The following is a 26,303-nucleotide window of genomic DNA, read 5'->3' as shown; positions in this document are numbered from 1 at the left end:
TTAATATGCTTTACAGTTCTGGTTTTACATAATTTCAAAGATTTTCAATTTGGGGATATTTTTAGGTTTTTCCATGTTGTCAAATAATGATCTCTTTTTATATATATTCCATAGACATTATATAAACTAACATTATATGAAATATTTTGGTATTTATTTTTATTACATTTATTTTAAATTATTCAACTCCTTTATTTCCTTATTTTATTTCCAATATTTAATGAAGAGAGAGGGAAACAATGAGAAAGAAAAAGTAGTAAAAATTAAATTTGAGGAAAGTAATGAAGAATATCTGGGATTCTCTGTATTACACTTCCAAATTTTGTGCCAATCTGAAATTAGGACAAAATAACAGTCAGCTACCAAAGAGTTAGAAAGAGATGTTGACAATCCAGTGTAAGCCAATTCCAGGGCACCTCACTGCTTTCTTTCTGTGAGTTGTATTTAAGTGCCTGTCACCAAAACTTGGGGGAAAACATGCAACTATCCATGTCGATGCCTGTTGAGATGTCATCCTCTATTATTAATCCATCAAGGACCCTGCTCTGTTTACTTGTTCCCTAACTCAAGGACTCTCCATCTGTCTTTTGGCTAGCAGCAGTCCACCTGGACCCATGAGAAATGTGCCTTTACTCCATACAGGGAACTCTAGGCACCTCTAGCAGACCTACACACCTACACACATCCTATAGCCATTTCTGTGGTAGCCCCTTTGGCAGCCGGTGCTGCAAGGGACATCTCAAGGTGATGTGAGCATTAACCATGACCTCAGATTCCATGTAGGACATGAAGCATAGGGAACTTTGCACCTGATTCATCCAGGCTACCTGAGGCTTCTGTCACCTCTTCACCCAAGAAGTGTTCTTTCAGCACACATGCAAGGATGCCTAGAAAGAAGGTTCTTCCCTCAGGGACACTCAGACACCTAACAGTGATTTTCCTACCAACTATTGTCTCACCTTTGACTGTGTGGATCACAATAAACTGTGGAAAATTCTTAAAGAGATGGGAATACCAGACCACCTGATCTGCCTCTTGAGAAATTTGTATGCAGGTCAGGAAGCAACAGTTAGAACTGGACATGGAACAACAGACTGGTCCAAATAGGAAAAGGAGTTCGTCAAGGCTGTATATTGTCACCCTGTTTATTTAACCTATATGCAGAGTACATCATAAGAAACGCTGGACTGGAAGAAACACAAGCTGGAATCAAGACTGCCAGGAGAAATATCAATAACCTCTGATATGCAGATGACACCACCCTTATGGCAGAAAGTGAAGAGGAACTCAAAAGCCTCTTCATGAAAGTGAAAGTGGAGAGTGAAAAAGTTGGCTTAAAGCTCAACATTCAGAAAACGAAGATCATGGCATCTGGTCCCATCACTTCATGGGAAATAGATGGGGAAACAGTGGAAACAGTGGCTGACTTTATTTTTCTGGGCTCCAAAATCACTGCAGATGGTGACTGCAGCCATGAAATTAAAAGACGCTTACTCCTTGGAAGGAAAGTTATGACCAACCTAGACAGCATATTGAAAAGCAGAGACATTACTTTGCCAACAAAGGTTCGTCTAGTCAAGGCTATGGTTTTTCCTGTGGTCATGTATGGATGTGAGAGTTGGACTGTGAAGAAGGCTGAGCACCAAAGAATTGATGCTTTTGAACTGTGATGTTGGAGAAGACTGTTGAGAGTCCCTTGGACTGCAAGGAGATCCAACCAGTCCATTCTGAAGGAGATCAGCCCTGGGATTTCTTTGGAAGGACTGATGCTAAAGCTGAAACTCCAGTACTTTGGCCACCTCATGCGAAGAGTTGATTCATTGGAAAAGACTCTGATGCTGGGAGGGATTGGAGGCAGGAGGAGAAGGGGACGACAGAGGATGAGATGGCTGGATGGCATCACTGACTCGATGGACGTGAGTCTGAGTGAACTCCGGGAGTTGGTGAGGGACAGGGAGGCCTGGCGTGCTGTGATTCATGGGGTCGCAAAGAGTCGGACGACTGAGCGACTGATCTGATCTGATCTGATTGTCTCACCAGACCAGGGATCTATGCCCTTTATAGGAGTCACAGAACTGTTTTATAGGTCATGCTTTCTTCCACAAGTTTTGCTTGCACCCAAACCTGGGCTTTTACTATTGCCAGGCTCTGGCACAATAAATTCTTTTCCTGTCTCCTTAGCACCTTTTTTCATGGGGAAAGATATATCCCACTGAATAATGGGATAAAATACAAAAAAAAAATGTAAAGAAATTTAAGGGAAATCTTTAGTTAATATAAAAATACTATCCTACTACTTATAAATTTGTTGCAGAGGGATATTCGCCTTTGTTTGTCAAGAGCATTATTTATATGCATATGCTTTCTCCAGCAATTCAGTTCCTAAACTTTTATCATGAAAGATAATTATAATGAAAACTTAGTAATGTAAATAATGGTATAGATAGACCAATGAAATATTATATAACTATTAAGTGAGGTTTATTGAAGGATATATTACCACAAAGTTTCCTAATTCATGGTTTTGTGAAAAAAATAAAACATCTCTCTGAATACAACAACTGTCACTGTGTGTGTGTGTATATATATATGTTTCCATAGTATTTGTCATCCAAATGATAATGTGGTCATTGATTTTTATTTCCTGCTTATTGCTTAACAACTTTCTAATTTTTTTCTTAGCAATAACATTAGCTAACTGGTAAAAGATCCTGTTACCAAATATCATTTGAATAGCATTTCAGTCAATAAAATGTTTTTCAAGAATAAAGTATCATGTTTTTTGGTTATGAGGAAGAGATTGTCTAATATTCATTTCATTTTCATTACATTATATTTGTTCTATGGCTTTGAGATTAACAAAGTTTCACACACATTTCTTTTTTTTTTTTTAATTGAACTTGTATTTGCCTTGACAATAATTGCATCTTTACATTTTAAGTTTTTCCAGTTAAGATTTCTCTCTTTCCTTAAGTAGAGACATCTTATACTTAAATACTTAGGAGTAAATTTAAGAATTTATAGGTTTTATTACTTTTGTGAGTGGGATTTTTCCACATTACTTTCCAACTGGTTATTTCCAGTATTTGGGAAAGCTGTGCTTTTGTGTGTGAAGTCATCTAGTTACCTTGCAGAAATACTTATTCTTTCTAATGTTTAGTTACTTTAGGTAGAAAAGCCAAGTGTAAAAGAAATGTGTGTGATTCTAAACAAAGAAGGAATAATCACACACATTTCTTAATCCTCAGAACTGTCCCTGCATGATGTAGTGAGGTGAAAGTGAAAGTCATTCAGTTGTGTCCAACTCTTTGCAACCCCACGGACTATACAGTCCTTGGAACTCTCCAGGCCAGAATACTGGAGTGGGTAGCCTTTCCCTTCTCCAGGGGATCTTCCCAACCCAGAGATTGAACCCAGGTCTCCTGCATTGCAGGCGGATTATTTACCAGCTGAGCCACAAGGGAAGCCCTGCGTGACGTAAAGCAAGTGTTTTATCCTTGTTTCCGTACAGGAAAATTGGGCCTATGTGATGTGTCATGATTTTTCCTCTGTACCTCAGCATGTAGGTTATGAAGAAAAGTATCTACCTCCAAATTCAGCGCTCTTCCTAACACGTCACTGTGTTTCGCAGGAAAGTTGTTCACACAATATTTGAGCACAAACAGCACAAAATAAATCTTATTATTCAGGGATGCTAGAAAAATTGCACAAAGGCATTTTAATTAAAGGAATTACAACTACATCTTTAAATAGATGTTCAAGCTCATTAGTTTAAATAATAGTTTATAATAGAAATATATATATAAATACTTCTAAAAATAAGAAAAGACAAAGAAGACTATTAAGAAAGTTGTGTGTATTCTATTATCAAATTTAATTTATAAAATATGTACTCTCAAGCTTATGACAGATATATCTTCTCCTATGATAAAATTGAAGCTTAAAAATAATCTATCCCAGGTTGTACAAATAGCAAATGGAAGAATCATATCTGTGGGTCAAAAACCAAAGTCAACACTCTTTACCAGTGCCTCACATCTACAGGGACAAGTAGTCATCTACAGAGCTCTGCAAGGGACATGGATTGAACAGCTACCTCAAACACTAGACAGAACATTTAAAGGAGATGCGGTTGTCAGTGACATTTCTCAGTCCCTCAGATTTCTCTCAACAGATATACCAACCTTGGAAGAAATTTGCTGAGTAGGATGCAAAACTGTGACCTCACTATCCTATTTATGTTTTATAATAGTCTTTATGATAATCAAAAACCCTTCTGATTATGACTAACAGCACAATATGAAAAAAAGGAAATAGAACAGCTACATAGATTGACTAAGTGTGCTGCTTTTGATTGAATTATATGGCAGTTTTATGTAGAGCTGCTTTCAGGCACCTAAATTATGTAAGGAATTGTGGGCTGTTTTCCCCTTTGCCTCACTGCACGTTGTTAAGTGGCTGCATAACCTCTGTGTTATACTATTACCCTAAAGACTGCTGCTGCTTCTGCTAAGTCGCTTCAGTCGTGTCCGACTCTGTGCGACCCCATGGACAGCAGCCCACCAGGCTCCTCCGTCCATGGGATTTTCCAGGCAAGAGTACTGGAGTGGGGTGCCATTGCCTTCTCCGTACCCTAAAGACAGTCACTATTATATCCCTTATATGTATGAGTGTATGAGAAGCCTGAGTTCTAACTGTTCTAAAGATATTATCTATAAGTCTGACATAGAAAAAGAGTTTTTATCCAAAACTTATTACTTTGTTTTCTAAAAGACCTCATTTACTTCTAATTCACATGAAAGACCAATAAATATGAGTTAAGGAGACTTAACAGAAAGAAAAGCAGCAAGATTTTTAAATTTATTATAAAAGCACAATCGATATAGCACGGTTTTCATTCATGCATTCACTCAGTAGAATATATACAATTCCCTACTTTATGCCAGGCACTGGGTACAAGAGGACAAATAACCCCTGCCTTCATGAGCCTTTTGTTCTACTGATATTCTTATCAGTAGCACCATAATCGATTTCCCCTCTAGTGGAAAGGAACTTTCCAATCCTAGTACATATAAAAGGACTTTAAAGATGGCTCTCTGTGCTACTGGTGTGACTAACTAGAGTAGTTTGGCAGAAAATCACCTCCAAGATCAGTTCTGTGTCTTCTCTTATCCTCTTCACATAAGTCTATTTACTAACACAGCTTCAAAATGTGTCACATCCGCAGCTCGCACTTGAAAGGAAACACATGAAAGCCTGGGGAAATCCAGCAGAGGAAGACGGATCAAATCAAGGACATGCACACTGCAGAGGACAGGATCAAGCCAGTGGGTCCAGCTCATCTCACACATTTTCACGTCTCCAGAGGCTGTTGATCAGAGTCCTGCTTCGAAGATGTCTGTGCTTCTGGGGAATACCACGATTAAATCATTTTTCACTTCTCCTATTTTCTTCTCTATCAGCCTGTATATCTGTTCTAAAGCTACAAGACTGCATTTGTCAAAGAGATAAGCAACACAGTTGTTCAGAGGGAGAATGAGATTTCTTTTAAGAATAAAAAGTGAATTGAAGAAAATTATTGTCTTTTTTCAAAAGAAAGAATGGATGAAGAGCGCCTGTAATCAGATCATTATTGGATCATATATACACATCCTCATGATGGGGAGGAAGAAATTTAAGTTAGTTTTCTGCTGATCTAGCAATAATTTTTTATTTCAACACATTAGTTTATCTTTTGACATATGAACAGCCTAAGTGTGCGCCTACATGCTTAATTCTGAATTCTTCTGAACTTCTCAAACACTTGTTTTCTCCACAACTTAGCTACTAGAAGCAAAAGGAGACGACTGCGCGTCAAAGCAAGGGACGGGTCATATACGTCATGAGTCATGAAAGTTTGCTTCATTTGTTTCAAGGACTCATTTACATAAATGTTACAGCCACTTAGATGCTACTTAAGAAACTTGTAATGAAAGTTAAACCAGCAGTTAGATTTGACAGTTGACCACTAATGCACCATGCCTCTAAAACTACCGTTTTAAGTGAACATTTTCTTAATTTCACAAAGATGTGAGGAAGAACATGGCTTTCAAAAGTCACATTTTACTTCCCGGCCCATGAGAAGTAAATACACACGAAAACATCTTCTGTTCCAACTCTCTTCCTTAAGAGTACTTTGCACAGTCTTAAGTGAAAGTGAAAGTGAAGTCGCTCAGTCGTGTCCAGCTCTTAGCGACCTCATGGACTGCAGCCTACCAGGCTCCTCCGTCCATGGGATTTTCCAGGCAAGAGTACTGGAGTGGGTTGCCATTGCCTTCTCCGAATTAGATGTAAGGTGATCGCAAATAACAAAAGTATTTATACACTGAACACAAAATAAATATAAAATCTTTGTTCCTGCTAAATAAGTCCAGTCAGATCTGCTCAGAATAGAGTTATAGACTGCTTTTATTTCTCAGTGATAAATAATTTGATGAGCCCTCTAACATATTATAAGCAACAAATTGTCCAAGATTTTAAAATTTCATTCCAACGCTTTAAATACTAACTTGAAAAAAAGCTTTTCATTCATCATTCTTTCCTCTAAAAATTTCTAGTCTCTGCTTTATTTGGCTTCCATGGTGGCTCAGAGTAAAGAATCTGCCTGCAATGCAGGAGACATACGAGACATGGGTTCAACTCCTGGGTCGGGAAGAGCCCCTGGAGGAGGGCATGATACCCTATTCCAGTATTCTTGCCTGGAGAATCCAAAGGACAGAGAAGCCTGGTGAGCTACAGTCCATAGGGTGGCACAGAGTCTGACATGACTGAAGCGACTGAGCACACATTGCTTTTTCCTCCCAGTATCTTTTACTGTAGTAAAGTTTCTATACTTCCTTGAGGAAAAAAACAAAACAAAACAAAACAACAACAACAACAACAAAACATTATTTGGAATGCCTTAGGATTAATTTAAACACCAAAAGAATATCATTTGGCAAGGAGACATGGCTTAATTTCATATTTTCCTATACCTCAGCAGTGTTCACTCAACCAGCTTACAATTATCCACAATCATGGAGGCTACAGAATGCATGGACCTGGAAATCCATGTGTAAATCCCAAACCTTATTTTATCCAACACATTCAGTCTTCTTATAATCTAACCTTCCACTGGAGAACTTGGTAATTTGCTCAACTGGCTGAAGTTTCACCTCATCTCACTTCTGGCAGAAAATGGACAAAAGTAAGTAGGGGCGAGTGCCGGGGTCCTGCCCCGGCTGATCCAGGGTATTCGAAGCGGGGATGGCGTCGACGACCTATTTATTTAAATATTTTATCAAAGATATAAAGAGTAATAGGATGAGGATAGCTCAGTAGGAAAATTCAGTGGAGAAAAGAGGCTGAGTGGCTTGGTTTATGCGGGAGACCAATAACTTCAAGACAAGAAGTTTGCACCACTTACATAGGGCCACAGGCGTCCTTCCGTTCTCCCGAAGGAGAGGAGACACTGAGGCCTCCCCGGTCGGATCTTAGAAGCCCAGACATAATTAGTAAGCATGGTGGGTTCCGCGCTCCAGATGGAGACTCAGCCAGAGTGAGAGAGAGAGTGACATGGGGAGACCAGTATTTTGAGAAACTGATCCCAATTCTTTATTTTCCATGGTCTACTTTTATACACTGAGATGTTATGCAAAAGTCACACGGGGTCAGCAGTCCTGACTTTTATCAAAGTCAGGTGCTTCATACAAATGTATACAGAGGTCTTAGGGGTGTTACATCATCTTCTGGCCAGGGGGCCTGCTGACAATTTATGACCCTCTCCTTGTGACAACGGTCAGTCAACCAGGACACTTATTTCTCCAGGGGCGATTATTCTTAAAACAGACACCACCCAAATAAAGTTACATTCCTATAGGGTGAGGGTGTGGTGGGTTTTAGTTAAGGAAAGAATTTACTTAGCCTAAGGTCTAACGTGATTAATATCAAAGGTTAATACTTATTTCTTCTACATATTCATTAATGTGTGTAACGGCAGGGGATGTGGAGACTTAGCAACAAACATTGGCTCAACAAATGAAAAACCCTTCACCAACACAATTTCTAATCAGCCCACTATACTTATAGTTTTCTAACTTCTCTAAAGAATCTGTTTTTAGAGGGTTTAAAGCATCTCGTGCCTCTCACGGTTGGGAGGCTGTGAGCAATCACATGTGGCCGGACGAGCCTGTCAGGCAGGCTAGAGAACCTTCAGAGGAGTTTGTAGGTTAAAACACTCTTGTCACGCCCAAGAGTTTTTATTTACTGGAGCTCTAGGTTAACTCCTTCTCCGAAAGAGGTGGTGGGGGACAGCCCCCCGTAAAGTCAGAGGTGTAGGTGAGAGCACAAAGTAGTAAAGTAGGCAGGCTCTGGTTATGGGGGTAGACGCTCGAGGATTTCCAGGGGGACTCCTGAGGCTCGATCCCGCCTTTGCGTATGTCGAGCCTCCTTCCTCATGACCTTTGCCATGGGCGGAGTACCTCACTCTGGCCCCCAACAGGCCAGGGTGTAAGCCAGAACTAGGAGTCGTAGCAAAGTGAACTGAGGCACAGAATTCAGCAATTAGGTAAACGTGCCAGGAATCCTGAGCACTGTAAGACCAAAAGGGATAGAACAAGAGAAGGATAGGATGTGGTACCATCCATGGCTAGAAGTCCACAGGAAGTGTCTTATCTCAGGCCCCGATAACCTGTGATGTCAGTCCAGGGCTGCAGTCTCAGATCCTAAGTACACAGGATAAAGTACACCTGTGGTTAAGGAACAGAGCAAGAAACAGGGAGAGGGATCGGGGAAGTGTCTGCAGTCCCAAAACCTGAAGTTAAGTATTGCTCAGCAAGGTCTGCCTGAATCCTGCCTGGGGGAAAAGACAAAAAGCAGGAGGGCCACACATTCAGAATCTTAAAAAAAAAAAAAAAAACACCAATGAATCTTTACTGCCTTTTAAGCAGGAGCAGGTTGGGTGAAACTAAGATCATGGCATCTGGTCCCATCACTTCATGGCAAACAGATGGGGAAGCAATGGAAACAGTGACAGGCTTCATTTGGGGGGCTCCAAAATCACTGCAGATGGTGACCGCAGCCATGAAATTAAAAGACGCTCCTTGGACGAAAAGTTATGAGAAAACTAGATAGCATATTCAAAAGCAGAGACAGTACTTTGCCAACAAAGGTCCGTCTAGTCAGAATTATGGTTTTTACAGTGGTCATGTATGGTTGTGAGAGTTGGACTATAAAGAAAGCTCAACGCCAAAGTACTGACACTTTCGAACTGTGGTATTGGAGAAGACATTTGAGAGTCCCTTGCACAGCAAGGAGATCCAACCTGTCAATCCTAAAGGAAACCAGTCCTGAATATTCATTGGAAGGACTGATGCTGAAGCTGAAACTCCAATACTTTGGCCACCTGATGCGAAGAGCTGACTCACTGGAAAAGACCCTGATGCTGGGAAAGAATGAAGACAGGAGGATAAGGGGACAACAGAGGATGAGATGGTTGGATGGTATCACCCATGCAACGGACATGAGTTTGAGTAAACTCTGGGAGTTGGTGATGGACAGGGAAGCCTGGTATGCTGCAGTCCATGGGGTTGCAAAGAGGTGGGCGTGACTGAGCCACTGAACTAAACTGACTGAGGTTGGGTCTGTTCCATCTTCCCTTCCATCTGGGCCCTTGCTACTTTCAGAAAACTTTCCCTTTGAGTCCCAAAGATACAGAGAGGGGGGATGTTCTAGGTCTGGACTCTTGGCACTGCAGACTCATCCGTGTCCAAGCCATAGGTACATCCTCACGTGGGGATCATTCCCATGGTCTGAGTTCCAGAACTGTGTCTTCTGTGATCTATTTCAGACACAGTGACAAGTAAACAATAATTATGATTACAATTTGTCTCCTAAAAGTAACTGAGGTCCTTACCATTTTTAAAACCCTTTTAAAAAAATCACATATGATAAATGAAAAACATGTGTCAGTAATAAAAGATTGAGGGTAATGAAACCAGCAGGTCTCATCTGAAACTATGACAAATGAATCGTAAGCTGTGTTTGAGCTCCCTGAGAGTGAAGCCAAAGGGGGAATACATTAAGAGGAGATTCCCATAGGTTAACTAAGTACTTTTGTAACATGCCAATTTTTCCTCCTATTGAGGCATGATTTAACCATGAGCTCAATAAATAAAAAGACTGACTCAAAGTTATGTTGAATACAAAAAAGAAGTAGGTAAACAAAATGAATTATGTAACTAAAAGCAGAGTAATCAAGTCTAGCAAGTAAACTGGGTGGTGAGGCATACGCTATTAGTCCACTCTGTGAAAGTGAAAGTGAAGTCACTCAGTCATGTCCAGCTCTTTGGGACCCCATGGACTGTAGCCTACCAGGCTCCTCAGTCCATGGAATTTCCCAGGCAAGAGTACTGGAGCGGCTTGCCATTTCCTTCTCCAGGAGGTCTTGCCCACCCAGGGACTGAACCCAGGTCTCACGCATTGCAGGCAGACGCTTTACCATCTGAGCCACCAGGGAAGCTAGTGTCCACTCTGTAGTTAGTTGTTAATTTTTGAGAACTCACGTGGGGAACCTCCACTAAAGAAGATGTCACACAGGCTTCTTCAGGTAGAGGTAGAGACAGGAGCCAGATAGAAAGCTAAGGATGCTTCTGATAATCACAGCAAAGTTTTAAAAGGAGCAGGAAAGATAAAATCCTACATTTAAAACATTAGCAAATGCCATGTATCCAGTAGTATTTCAAGGATCACAGAAAGTAAATTCCATATCACGAGCCTTTTAATTTTGAGGCAGTTTAAAGATATTCACAGAGTGACAAATATTACCTTTGCTCTCAGGAGGTAAAAAAAATCAGCACACAGGCTGTGCTCAGAATATTAGAAGATCTATGAGTAGCTCTGAATGCAGATATATTTGGATCTATTCATTAACTTTGAATTTTAATACCCAACCAGAAGAGTTGGATGGCTTCCAAGAGTTGCGATGAGAAGCATGACAACAAAAATGCAGTATGCTTTACAGGGAGGAGTATTTCTTCCTTCAGATACATTCTTAAATCAGCAGTTGTTCACTGTAACAAGTATTTCTGTATCAAGGGGAATATTTTTTACTTCCATTTTTTCAACAAGATAAATATTGGCCCAGAAATACTAATAACTTCATTCAAATGGTATATGATCAGTTAATTTCAATTTTAAGAGTAATTGTCCAACTCAAAATAATTACATATATCTTCATTGAAATCATCTGATGAAAAGTTAAAACACATACAAATGCATACATATATAAATATATATATTTATAGTATACACACACACACACACAAAACAGGCTTTGCTGATGGCTCAGATGGTAAAGAATCTGCCTGCAATGCAGGAGACCTGGGTTCGATCCCTGGATCAGGAATATCTCCTAGAGAAGGGAATGGCTACCCACTCCAGTATTCTTGCCTAGAGAATTCCATGGACAGAAAAGTGAGGGTGTCAAAGACTCAGACATGACTGAGCGACTAACGCTTTCACTTTTCATATCTAGTCTCTCCTACTTAACCTGCCTAAAACTGAGTATCTGATGGGCCTTCTAAATCAGCTCCCCATCAACTTTCCAGACCACTGTCAAAGGCAGGGACATTCTTCCAGTTGTTCTAACCAAAATCTTAGAGTCGTCTTCTCCTCTCCTCTCTCTCACACCCCATATTCGATCTATCAGCAAATCTTCCATCTGTACCTTTAAAACATGTACAGATTCCCATCGGTTCTCACTGTGTGTGTGTGTGTTAGTCACGCAGTCATGGCCGACTCTTTGTGACACCATGGACTGCACCCCACCAAGTTTCTCTGTCCATGAGATTTTCCAGACAAGGATACCGGAGTGGGTTGCCATTTCCTTCTCCAGGGTATCTTCCTGACCCAGGGATCGAATCCAGGTCTCCTGCACTGCAGGCCGATTCTTTACCAACTGAGCTACAAGGGAAGCCCCGTTGTAAGTTGGTTCTCAGTAACTTCCTTATTATCACCAGGGTCCAGGCCAGTGGACCTGCTGCTGCTGCTGCTGCTAAGTCACTTCATCGTGTCCGACTCTGTGCGACCCCATAAACAGCAGCCCACCAGGCTCCCTCATCCCTGGGATTCTCCAGGGAAGAACGCTGGAGTGGGTTGCCAGTTCCTTCTCCAATGCATGGAAGTGAAAAGTGAAAATGAAGTCACTCAGTCGTGTCTGACTCTTCACGACCCCATGGACTGCAGCCTACCAGGCTCCTCCATCCATGGGGTTTCCCAGGCAAGAGTACTGGAGTGGGGTGCCATCACCTTCTCCGAGTGGACCTAAGTCATCTCTAAACTCTTATTTTCCAATTGTTCCCTATAGTCCACTTTTAACATGGCAACCAGAGAGATTCTGATAAAACATAAGTCAGATTCTATCACTCCTGTGCTCAAAATCCTCCAGCGGCTTCCCGCCCCACTCAGCATGCAGACCAGCCTTCACCATGATCTGTCTGGCCCATTACCTCCCTGCCCCATCTCCCACTCCATCATCATAGCTCCATTCCATCCCCTCTGGCCTCTTTGACGTTCTTCCCCCTTGGTAACATGGGGGTTCGGGCATGCCCTTGGCACCCTTCTCACCTCAAGGTATTTGCGGTTGTTCTTTCTACCTGGAATACACCAGCCACAGACAGACTTTCGCAGACACAGTCCCTCTCCAGCCTCTGGCCTTCACTCAGATGCCACATACTCAGTGAACCCTTCCCCACCCAGTCTTCTTAAATTCATTCTCCCAGGCATCTCTAGTCCCTTGCCTGATTTTTATTCCCCTCTAAATTCATTGACAAATAAAAGATTATATTGCATGCTGACTTTTTTCTTGATTTTTCCCATAGTAGAATATAAGCTTCATGAAGGCAGAACTTTTTTTTTTTCAGTTGATTCTGTACTTACTATTCGGAGAAGGCAATGGCACCCGACTCCAGTACTCTTGCCTGGAAAACCCCATGGATGGAGGAGCCTGGTGGGCTGCAGTCCAAGGGGTTGCTGCGAGTCGGACACGACTGAGACTTCATTTTCACTTTTCACTTTCATGCATTGGAGAAGGAAATGGCAACCCACTCCAGTGTTCTTGCCTGGAGAATCCCAGGGATGGGGGAGCCTGGTGGGCTGCCGTCTATGGGGTCGCACAGAGTCAGACACGACTGAAGCAACTTAGCAGCAGCAGCAGCTACTTCCTATTCAGTGATTAGAAAATCCCCTTTCAGCTAATAAACATTTTTTGGATGAATGAGTTGTTTTATCAACCTTTGAGTGTACTCAAGGCTATGCAAGCAGCACTGTACAGTGGAAATTAACATGATATTTGGATCCAGAGGATATGGCTTTAAGTCTCTAAATTTGACTATAGCCTTGGACAAATTATCTCAATTCTGAGCTTCAACTTTCTAACCTATAAAATAGAAATTAAAAAAAAAAATCTTTTCTCAAGCAGATACTATAAGAATTAAATTGAGACGTTGTGTCATCACATTTGACCACATGTACCTGAAGTGAAAGTGTTAGTTGCTCAGCAGTGTCTGACTCTTTGAGACTCGATGAACTATAGCCTGCCAGGCTTTTCTGTCCATGGAATTCTCCAGGCAACAATGCTGGAGAGGGTAGCCATTCCCTTCTCCAGGGGCTATTCCTGAGTCAGGGATCAAAACTGGGTCTCCCACACTGCAGGCAGATTCTTTACCAACTGAACCACCAGGGAAGCCCTTTACTTATATAAATTTACAGAAGTCATACACCATTCTGTTAGACAAACCTCCACACATCCTTATTTTTGTCTATGTTCCTGCCTTTCCACTTCACAAAGGTGTTACCTGTCTGATCCATGGAGGCATTTGAGCTTGATCCCTGAGAAATGTTCAATACAGATTAGTTTCCTATGTGAAAGTTCCTTGGAAACCAAAGTAAGTTTGCAAAGGATAAATTTGTTTTCATATACAGAGAAAGCTTTGAAGCATTCATCAGAACTTAATAAGTTCTATGAAAAAAGGAAAAGAAGGAAAAAAGACAGGACTGATGAAGTAACAGCTACCTCACCATAGTCCATCTACAGACAAGAGAAATCAAGAACAACAAGAAATAATCTCCTGTTGCAGAATGAAGGCCGCAGGATGTGGACAGGAGCTCGTGAGTCAGCCTGAAACCTGTCACCAAAAAGCATTAGTGGTCACAAAGAAAATGCAAACAATAACACATAATAACCAGCAGGGGAAAAAGAAAAACCTCTCCCTGAACGACCAAGATAGTCAATTAGGGACTGAAATAATTTGAAAGTTTTCCTTTTGTGGGTTTAAAATGAGTTTGAAAGAGGGAGTTACACTGTCTTTTATCCCCAAACTATGTGTAGGCATAAAACATCTGGCTTTATTTTCTTGACAGGTTTTATTGGTGGGTCCAACCAAGTGAAAATCTCTAGCCATTGGGGAACGCTGCTGTGAATACTTTCTATTTGCAGGTTTGTTTTTGTAGCCAGTGGGAGGTTATTTTTTCCCCCTTCTAATCCCCTAAGATGCATTTTATTCTCCTGGCAACCCTTCTATTCATTTCTCACAAAAGGACATTGAAATTACTGTACATTTATGATTTTTTAAAAAATCACTATATTGCTCATCTTTTTATGTATGAAACTTCAAGCAGAACAAATCTCAAAACTAACAGTGTCCAGTTTTCACTTTAAATAGACCATAAAGGTCAGCTTGTTGTAAGCTAAAAGTGATTACTTCGTTAAGATGACTAAACATGGAATTAGCTGTCATGCAACTTCAAAGAAGCAAACGAGAGCGTTCATAAATGTGGCACTGCCGTCAGATGACAGCCTTGCTCCTAAATGAAACAGGTAGTTATACTACATTAGAGCAGCCACAGTGACTACCTCCCCAGCTGATACCCCTACGGAGGAAGGAAACGGAGGCATTAAAAACGGCTGTCTTAATACAACATCAGACAAGCCAAAAGCAAGGTGCACTCTAAAGGGTATAACTATCTATACTCAAGGTTTCAACAGACAAAAGAGAAACAGAAATGATGTTTTTTTCCTCAAACAAAAGGAAAAGAAAGTAGGGAAATTTCAACTTGAGAAGAAATTCAATGCAATGTCATATGTTGACCTTGACAGCATTCACATGCTGTCAATCTTTCTAGTGAAATAGCGAGTGATCGCTGTATAGCTGTAACTTCACAAAAAGTGTCTTTAACTCTTAAAACAGTGCTGTAGGACGTATACGTTTCAGATAAACTGAGACTCGGAATATTTAAGTAACTTGTCTAAGGTCACAAGCAGGTAACGGGCAGAGCCAGGATTTCCATTCAAGTCCACCTAAAGCCATGGCCAACCTTACTGTTCAGTCTCACAGCCCAAGCACTCCCCTTCCACAAACAACCTATATTTTGTTGGTAAAAGTTTAGGTCTCACTCATACCTGTGAACCTCAGCCCCAAATGCAACATCACCCAAATGCAGCATACACACTTGCAGTCCCAGGCTGGGAAACTCTCAAAAATAACCCTAATAAAATTGATGATGAGAAGAAACCACACCCCAAATGCCACTGCATCTTCCATTTTAATTTAAAAAAACTAATCTAAAGCCTCATTCAGGGTTGACAAACTGCAAAGCAATGCAGCTCTCCATTAGAAAATACTCAAAGTTCCACAGAAATAAGTTTTCCAGCAGGAAGAAAACGGCACATTTGGAGACAGGCCAAATGAGCAGAGTCAATAAATATTATTTTTTTGTTCCTAGAAAGTAGTGTTACAGGGTATAATGATCGGGCATAATGTAACACTATTGTAAGATAAGAGTAATACACCCAGGTTGAAATATGTGAAATAAAAGCTTTGTTCTATCCAATGTGGATGTTGCTTTTAGACTCAAATTTTGTTCCCTTATGCAACAGAAAATGGGCTAGGGACTGCTGAGTTACACCAACCTTTATGACAGATAGTACATGTAGACACAAGGTGTAAATGTTCTCTTTATTGGAAGGATTGTATTTATGTCCGAGATTAATTTAAAACTTAAGAAAATGTTCTCAGTCTCTAGAGAATACAGCCTTTATCTGTGAAGAGACTACAGAGAACTGACTACTAAAAGACAAAATCAGAAGTATTACTTTAATAGTCTTGTGTATTAAGCAGCTCAGTCATATCTGACTCTGTGATCCCATGGACTGTAGCCAACTAGGCTCTTCTATCCATGGAATTCTCCAAACAAGAATACTGGAGTAGGTTGCCATGCCCTCCTCCAGGGGATCTTCCCAACTCAAAGATCAAACCCAGGTCTCTTGCATTGCAGGCAGATTCTTTACCATTTAAGCTACCAGGGAAATCCCTTAATTGTTTTAACCCTTAATTGCTTTATCTGGTTTAGTTATAGCATTCATTATAGTCTTTTTCAATTATATATGTACAAGTTATACTTGAACATACACTCTCACTACCAAGTTACCTAAGGAAATAGTTTTATTTGTCTTTGTCTTTCAAGCTTCGGCAGCTCTTTGATGGCCCTGTCTTTCCAGTCAAATCACGGAGCTGAAAATAGGAAAATGGACACTGTCCTCTTTTTAAATTGCTCTTCTATATTTCAGGTTTTCAAAGTTAGCTCAAAAATGATTTACGACATAGACATGCATTATCACTGCTGTATAAATCAGGTATCATCATTTATTTTAAAAGAGAAATCAAAAAATGTTTAAGGAAGAAAGGGTAGATAAAGATCAGAGTTACACCTTAGCCTACCCACAGCTAAGAGGCTCAAAGCTCAGCTCACTCATGCAAGGTCACCTTCCACCCAGAGGTCAACAATGAATGGACTAAAATCCTCTTCTGAGACAGTGCTGCTCTCTACTCCAGGTCTGCTGCCTCTACCATCAGTCAGGGAATCAGTTCAAGAATCAAACCCAGCTCTTCCAGATTTCCTCAGCTCTGTTGAAAGGCATCAAAGAAAAGCCCAAATAACAACCCTTCCCTAACCTCTAACACTCAGTCTCATGGCCACTAACTTTCTTGAATCCACCAGGATCAATCTTATGACGCCATTTATCCATACTGACATTAGTCGACACCAGCATCCTCAGATTCTCAAATCCTTTCTCATTTTCCATGCTCTGAGAAGAGGCTCTAACATGATCCATGTTCTTCATTTCCTGTTCCACCTCCCTACCCTATACACGTATCTTCAAAACCTGACCCTGTTCCTTCTAGAATTAAAGTCCACTATCAGCGAAAGTCTCCATGCTCTAAATTCTCTTAGCATTCCCTTCATTTTCTGGCTGCATCTAGCAGAAGCCTGACTTTCCCTAAGTACTCTGCTTCCCATGAGCTGGGCTTAGGGGGTGGTGGATTGTTCTGCTTGCTTCTCTCCTCACCACTTTATTCTTCCACCCACCTCCTTGAATCTCGAGCTTATCACAGACATCCCATCATGAGACAAATCTCACATCATCAGACTGCAAGCCTTACAAAAATCTGCTTCCAAATCTGGCCTCTGGCTGGCATCTGAGAATGTGAATTTTAGGAGAGTTCCTGCCATTCCCTGATAAGAATGGCTTGCTGAGCCTCTAGTGCTTGTGCAAACAATATGGTTTATTCTGAACACCTGCTTTCCTTCTGGAACTCTGCAATTTTAATATGTGCCAGGCAGACGATGTTCTGAAGACCAGCCCCCAATAAAACTCTGGGCAACGAGTCTCTAATGAGCTTGTTTAATTGACAGTGTTTCACATGTGTTGTCAAAGTGGTAGCTGAAGAAATGGAGCATGTCCTGTGACTGCACTGGGAAAGTACTCTTGGAAGTAGGTACCTGGTTTCCTAAGGTTTTGCCTTGAATGTCTTTGCCCTTTGCTGATTTTGGTTCATATCCTTTTGCTGTAACAAATCATACTGGTGAACCCAATTATATACTGAGCCCCGTCAGGCTTCCTAGAGAATCGTGGATCTAACAGTGGTCTTGGATACCTTCTACTCTTTTCTTAAGCATCCAACATCTCCTCCTCACTCTTAATGAAGCTTGTGACCCTGCTTCCTAATTCTTTGATAAAATTCAGCTATCAGTCAACAGGATTATAATTGAGCTCTACTTTCACATCTGCTCACATACCAGCGCCTATATCTCCATCCCTTTTCTGTTCCTCTTTCCTTCCTGTTACTAGAGATAAATTCTGTATTCATATTTAAACCAATCCCTTGAACAGGATATACCCAATATCCTGCAATAAACCATAATGGAAAGACATGAAAAACATGAATATATGTATCACTGAATCAGTGTTCTATATGCCAGAAACTAACACAGCATTACAAGTCAACTATACTTCAGTTGAAATATTTTTAAATATGAAAAATAAAAAATAAAACCAACCCTTTGACTTCTCATCTTCTAACCTACTCAGGCACATTGCTTAACTGATTGTTCTTCTATTTCCTGCTTTAAATAACCCCTCTCATTGAATCTCTGTCAACAACATGTACATAAGCCGTTATTTCTTTGAAGTTTTATCTTGGGTCCGTTCCCCCAACTAGCTTCCTATCTACCTTTTTTTACCCCTTGTTGCAGTAGAATACTTTAAAAAGGGTTGTCTGCATTTGTTTCATACTCCTCTTCTCCCTGGCGTCCGGTTCCCCATCACTAAAGAGAACCTTCTCCTACCAAGGTTACCAACTTTATTGTTAAATATAATGATCAGTTCTTAGTCCACCTCATATTTGCCTTTGACAACATTCAAAATTGTCAGTCACTTCTGCCTCATAGATACACTTTTCTTCACATAGCTTTTAGAATAAAATTTCTTAGTTTTTATCCTACCTCAACAAATCGTTCTTCTCAGTACCGTTAGCTGATTTCTTCTATTTTTCCAGACCTTTAATGAGCAACAGCAGTACTCTCACTTCACTCTCTCCTCTAGTTATTTTTTTTTTCATGTGTGTGTCAATGATTCCCAAACTTAGATATCTAATGTTGCCTCTCTTCTGAAATCCCAATTCATAATTCCAGATGCTTGCTTGACATTTCTAGTTAATTATCAGCCTCTCAAACTACCAAACTGAACACCTATTCTTTCTTTTCCAAACTGCTCTATCCAGTCTTCACCATCTCAAAGTGATAAATTCTCTTTCCAGTTGCTCAAGCTAAAAACCTTAAAATAAATTTTGACCTCTCTCTTTTGTTTTCCAAACCAGCAGAAACTCTTACTGGCCTTACCTCCAAAATACATGTAGAATCTGATGGAGTTTAACCACCTTCTCTCAATGCCCCTGGTTAGGCCACCATCATCTCTTATCTATTAATAGATTCCTGCTCTAGGCTTTCTGCTAGATTTCACTACCTTCACACTTTTCCCCTGTTGTTGTCCATACAGCAGCAGGAGGGGTCCTTTTTAAAATGAAGTGGACATGTTACACCTTAGTTCAAAACCCTGTATTGGTTTCCTAATCCCCTTGGGGTAAAGGCCAAAATACCATGACAAATTCCTCATTAACTGCCTCAAAGCTACCAGTGTGTTACTATTTAGAAATACATCTTTTGACAGCCCTTGATTTAGTGAAAGGATTCTTTCATATACAGGGTCTTTTTTCCCCACTTATTACTTTCCTAAGTTTTTCTTCCTTGCAGAAACTACCTCTCTGCCTTTCTTCTTAGTTTTCTTCATTTCCTACTCAACTTTGTGGTGAAAGTTTCCCTCACATACTAAGTATATATGAAGGTCATATACTAAGATCCAGGAAGCTTTTCCAAATAAATTTGTAGGTAGAAAGGGATTACTGCAATGATGATTGTCAGATCACAGGAAGAAAACGTAGTAGTGGATGGGAAATAAATTTACATTTTTATAGCAAAAAATTTTTCTTATGGTAAAACTCCAAAAGAGAATTATTATAATGGGGCTCATGGAGAGTCATTATACACAGGAAAAATAATCTTAGAATTCTACAGGGAGAAAGAAGATTTTATATACTTCAAGTTTCTAAATTTTAATTCAAATTTTGGTCTTTGGGGAAAGGGATGAGAAGAAAAAGGAGGGAGGGAGACAAGATGGAGGAGGAAGTGGGGATGGAGGGTGAGGAGGGAGGGGGAAGATGGAAAGAGTGAAACCCCACTTAGATGTCAGGGCTCCATCAGTTATCTGTTAAGGAATCTTATCAGCTTGGGGTACATCATTTCAAGTCTCAGAGACTTGGTGGGATTTTTGTGTTTTTGTTTTTGGTGAGTAAAATGTCGATACCATGTCTTACACCATATAGAAAAATTAACTCAAATGAATCAATGACCTATATGTGAGTGAATCAAAACCTCAGTGATATACAACTTCATTCTCAGAAGGAAAAAGGAAAAAAGGAAAGAACACAAAGCTGAAGAGGAAGCTGAAAAGCACTGGACCAGACTGTGGAGAAATTGGAAGCCTTGTGCCTTGTGCACTGCTGATGGGAAAATAAAATAGTACAGCCGCTGTGAAAACCAGTATGGGTTCCTCAAAATCTAAACAGAGTCACCACAAGATCCAGCAATTGCAAATTTGGGCATGCAACCCAAAGAATTGAAAGCAGGGTCTCAAACTGTTTGAGCATGTTCATAGCAGCATTATACGCAATGACCAAAAGGCGGAAGCATTCCAAGTGTCCATCTACAGATGAATGGATAAACAAAATGTGGTACATAAGGACAACATATGCTTAGTTGCTCAGTTGTTTTCGACTCTTTGTGACCCCATGGACTGTAGCCCACCAGGCTCCTCTGTTTATGGGCATTCTCCAGGCAATAATATTGCAGTCATTTGCCATGCCCTCCTCCAGGGCATCTTCTGAACCCAGGGATCACACCCAGATCTCCCGCATTGCAAGCAGATTCTTTACCGTCTGAGCCACAAGGGAAGCCCATAGAAGAACAATAGAAGTTCTTTAAAAAGAAGAAGATTTTGACATATGCCACAACATGTATGAAACTTGATGCTTCCCTGGTGGGTCGGATGGTAAAGAATCTTCCAGGAGTGCAGGAGACCTGGGTTTGATTCCTGGGTCAGGAAGATCCCCTGGAGAAGGGAATGGAAACCCACTCCAATATGATTGTCTGGAGAATCCCACGGACAGAGGAACCTGGCGGGATACAGTCCATGGGATCACAAAGAGTTGGACATGACTGTGCGACTAACACTTTCATAACATGGATGAACCTTGAAGATTTAATGCTATGTGAAAAAAGTCAGTCACAAAAGGAGCAGTGTGTGACTCTTCTTATATGTGATATCTAGGGTAGTCAAATTAGTATAAACAGAGTAAACTCATGATGCCAGGGGCTTTAGGGAATGGAGAACAAGGTTATTGTTTAATGGAGTTTCAGTTCGGGAAGATGAAAAAGTTCTGAAAATGAATAGTGGCTTGCACAACATTGTGAATATACTTGATGCCACGATTCTGTATTTTCTTAGATTCTCTTTTTATCTATTTGGTATCCGTTCATCACAGAGCTGATAATATGAACTATGTTTCCTTATTTTCTCTACTGTGGGATTTCCAGGTGGCACCCAAATGGTTGCACAAAAGAATCCACCTGCCAATGCAGGAGACACATGTGATACAGGTTCAATCCCTGGGTGAGGAAGATCTACTGAAGTAGGAAATGGCAACTCTAGTACTCTTGCCTGGAAAATTTCATGAACAAAAGAGACTAGCAGGCTACAGTCTACGATGTCACAAAGAGTCGGATATGACTGAGCACACACTCATGATGCTCTGGTATTTGTGGAGAAACCTCCCAGGGCTGGCCAGTTCTTAAAGATAAATTAAGGGCTCAGCAGAGCACGTCTTTTACTTGCAAACTAACCAATCCAGAGTCACCCCTCCTCTAGGTGGCCCAGATATTCCAGAATATTCTTCTCTGCCTTAATCATCCTGAAGCGAGGCACCATTCAGCAAGGAACCATCCCCACAGCCCAGAGCCCTTAGAAATCACTCCAATCAGCCAATCCTAGCTGTGGCCCCCTTTGCTCAGCAAAGCAATAAACCATGCTGTTTTCCTACTTCACCCAAAACTCTTGTCTCTGAGATGCAACTCGGCACTGCTGTAGAGCGATCGATCGAGCTTTCAGCATCAGTAGCGACATAAACTGATTTATCTTCATTATATACTTTTAGACTTATTTAAAATAAAATAACAACTGTAAGTTTTAATGTTTGACTTAAGCTATCTTGTCCATATTTTTACATCATATTTCTAAGGTACCAAAGGCATGCATTACTCTTTTAACACACAAAGAACCTAGGATTTAGTGATTTTTTTTTCCATTTTATAATTTTACAGAATTTATGTCTTCTGATTCCATGAATCTTTTTATTCATCATTAAATTTTCACTTAAGTCAAATGATTCTTCACGTTTTAGCTTCTACACTTGAAATGAAATTCACAGATATGTTTTGTTTTCCAGGATAAAATGTACAATATTAGTCTTATATGAGGTAAAGATTTACATGAATACTCATACTAACTTCAGTGAAAAATCTCAGTGGCAGAACTTCTAATAAAACCTAACGACAGATACTAAAAAACAAAAATGAAACAGAACACAATAGTTGTCCCTCTCCTTTTTATAATAAATGCCAACTTTTAAAGGACTGCTGCTGCTGCTGCTGCTGCTGTTAAGTCGCTTCAGTCGTGTTGGACTCTGTGCAACCCCATAGACGGCAGCCCACCAGGCTCCGCTGTCCCTGGGATTCTCCAGCAAGAACACTGGAGTGGGTTGCCATTTCCTCCTCCAATGCATGAAAGTGAAAAGTGAAAGTGAAGTCGCTCAGTCGTGTCCAACTCTTAGCCACCCCATGGACTGCAGCCCACCAGGCTCCTCTGTCCATGGGATTTTCCAGGCAAGAGTACTGGAGTGGGGTGCCATTGCCTTTAAAGGACTGGGGACTTACAAAAGAAACACCATCTGTTTTATGGCTGATCATTTACCAACAAAAGAAACTCCAACTGAAAATCTTATACTTAATATACCATTAAATAAAACTTTATGGTTTTAATTACAAATGCAAAATCTTCCATATTTTAATTATTTATGGATGATCATTTACTGTGAGCAAACTTTAGTTCCATAAACTCACTTAGTGCTTACCTATAAAGGTCACATTTTTTGTAACTAGAATACAATAGAATAAACTAATCTGATTTGTCTAATTTGTTTCCCTGCACTGTCAATGTGAACCAAGCTTTGTGCCTCGAAAATATTGATTTATGGTATTATTTATTCTCTTATTTACTAGAGAACTTCAAAAGGCAAATAAACTTCCTCATTTGTGTTCAGCCAATGGTGTTTAATGAAAACAAACACACCTTCCCATGTTCACAATTGTTCAGCAGAGGAAACAGAGCTTTTCTCTTAACAAATTCTACCTTTCGAGCTGTTTGAATACAACTTTATTGATTTCAAACTACTTTACTCCTCTAGAGGAGTATCTGACCTTTATTATCTTCCAGAAGAAAAATCACAAAGCTAATAATACACAGGCAAGCAATTGACAGACTCTTGACAATATGGAAGAGAAACAAACAAGGAGGAGTGCCCGAGGGCAGGGACCGATCCAAGCTTAAACTGCTAAAAATAAGCCAGTGCCAACAAAAGAGTAATTGCACCATATTTCTTTGTACTCAATGACACTTGATACATGGGAAGCTGAAGTAGCAGGCCGGCACATTTCAAACTACCTTGAAGGTCAGCTTGGGTATCTGCTACACTTTAGCCTTTCTAAACTATTGGAAACGACCCTGATGCTGGGAAAGATTGAGGGCAAGAAGAGAAGAGGGCAACAAAGGATGGGAGGCTGGATGGCATCACCGACTCAATGGACACGAGTTTGAGCAAACTCCAGGAGATAGAGCAGGACAGGGAAGCCAGGCATACTGCAGTCCATGGGGCCACAAGAGTCAGACACAACTTAGCAACTGAACAACAACAAACTACCAGGTAATAGCAACATTTCCCTTCCCTTGCCACAGTTTTGGGCATGGTCAAATGACATTCCAAAAGATAAGAATCTCATTCATCACTACCATAGTCACCCGATAAAATGAATTAAACATCTTCTGACTTACTTGAATGCTATGCAAAGAGTCAGACATGACTGAGCGACTGAACTGAACTGATGTGTTATATTAATTATGCTATAGTAAAAGTGGCCCACAGTCTCCAGCCCTTCAGCTTTTCACCCTGCAGTAGCAGTGCTCACTCATGTCTGACTCCCGTCCCAGAGACTCTAGCCTGCCAGTCTCCTCTATCCATGGAATTTTCCAGTCAAGAATACTGGAGTGGGTTGCCATTTCCTACTCAGGGGATTTTCCCGACCCAGGAATCAAACAAGTGTCTGTGTCTCCAGCACTGGCAGGCAGATTCTTTACCACTGTGCCCCCTGGGAAGCCTCTTTCCATCCTAGTTGATTTTAACTCCAATAGACATTCCATTGCTTCCTTTTTATAATCCATATAAAAGGAACATCTCAAGCTCCTGAAAAAATTGAACTAGTAATTCAAATATTTTTTACTGACAAAAGGATCACAGAAGAATTTGAAAGGAAATCAGTGTTTTTGTGCATTTCAGGTCTTTCAAGAAAAAAAATTCACACAACATGTAGTTTGATGATAAAATACACCAAAGAATTTAGAATATAACATAAAACAAAAACTCATTAAAGAAGCATTTGCAGAAAAACATGTCCGAGATAAATGTATTAATATTGTGATATAAAATTCAAATTTTATTACAAGAAAAATGTAAACACATTTTCCCTGCCCTTTGGCCTCCCCTCTCGCCTCATTGTACATTGTGTATCTATGTTATGATTCAATCAGACCTTCCCCATCAGCAGGAATACCTGTTCAGTCAAAAACAGCAAAGGCAACTCCTTAAAAGATAACAGTTCTTCTTGATCTTCTAAGGGGTTACATAACCCACCACAAGGATAACGCTTAGATCTGGATTATGTAAACTGTCAATAATGTGTCATAGACGTACAGTCCTCTGTCTTAAAATTTATATAAATGTACCATAACTTCTCACAGAAGTCTCAGAGCCTTCTGTGATGCTCTTCCTGACATAATCCTTTGATTTAGCCTGAATAACATTTTCTACTTCTTTCACAGGCTGACTGATTTTTTGTCAGCAGTGTCCTCAATGGTGTGTTCAGCTACTGCTATTCTGTCTGTATGTGTCACATGAAAGTAAGATACCTTATATGGAAACACTTGACAGAGGTTCGAAGTAGAGTAGCAATTATTTTACTGAAGTATGGTTGATTTACAACACTGTGTCAGCTTCAGGTGTACAGCAAAGCGACTCAGTAATACACGTGAATTTTCTCAGATCTTTCCCACTATAGGTTATTACAAGATTTTGAATATAGTTCCCTGTGCTGAAGAATATATCCATTGTTCCTCTATTTTGTTATGCAGTAGTGAATGAAAGTCGCTCAGTCATGTCTGCCTCTTTGCAACCCCATAGACTATACAGCCCATGGAATTCTCCAGGCCAGAATACTTCTCCAGATCTTCCCAACCCAGGGGCTGAACTCAGGTCTCCCGCACTGCAAGCAGATTCTTTACCATCTGAGCCACCAGAGTATGTACCTATTAAATGCATATTCCTAATTTATTTCTCCTCTACCTCCGTCCCTTCTGATAACCATAGGTTTGTTTTCTTTGTCTGTGTTCAGTGCAGTTACGTCTGAGTCCTTTGTAAATAAGTTTATATTATCATATTTTGGGTTCCACCTATAAGAGGTATCACATTTGACTTTCTCTGTTTGACTTTCTTCATTTAGTCATTGATTTGAAGAGTCATTGATTGACTTTAATCAATGACTCTTGAAGAGTCATTGATTCTTCATTTCTTCATGATATTCTCAACTTAAATATTACAGGAAAGTATACTAGAAAGCCTCAGACTAAGTCAGAATGCTGGGTTTTGATTAAGTTTGGGGGTTTTGCCCCACTCTTAGTGCTGACATTGTAAGACTTTAATCATGTTAATTACACTCTCTGGATCTCAGTTTTCTCATCTAAAATAAAATCTCAGATACTTTGTAAGATTTTTGACAGTTTCTAACTTTTAAATTATATTTTTTGAGCTGAAAAAGCTATCTACTTAAAAAATTAGAAGTTACTTTTAATCATACACACTATTACTAAAGCAACTTTTAGCTCTTATTTTATGACAAACGTCATAATTTACTTCCTATAACTATCATCTGATTTTTGCACTTTCAAGAAT

General features: G+C 40.2%; 1 long non-coding RNA gene across 6 annotated transcripts in view; it reads right to left on the bottom strand.

The window, feature by feature from the left end:
* The window catches only part of LOC147370026 (uncharacterized), a 253,950-nt gene that overhangs the window by 139,848 nt on the left and 87,799 nt on the right, over positions 1-26,303 (bottom strand). The window contains exon 3 of one of the 6 annotated variants that reach the window (XR_015168313.1): positions 2,883-5,406. The exons of the other annotated variants lie outside the window; for them this stretch is intronic. This is a non-coding gene — a long non-coding RNA (uncharacterized LOC147370026). Of the gene's footprint in view, positions 1-2,882; positions 5,407-26,303 lie in introns of those variants that run through there. 6 annotated transcript variants of the gene reach the window in all.

This window comes from Bos grunniens, chromosome 7, assembly GCF_055505025.1.
Source record: "Bos grunniens cultivar Pamir isolate PY7600 chromosome 7, Bosgru_T2T1.0, whole genome shotgun sequence".
Lineage (NCBI taxonomy): Eukaryota > Metazoa > Chordata > Mammalia > Artiodactyla > Bovidae > Bos > Bos grunniens.
Note: the sequence above shows the minus strand (reverse complement) of the source record. Positions and strands in the feature narration are given on the sequence as shown.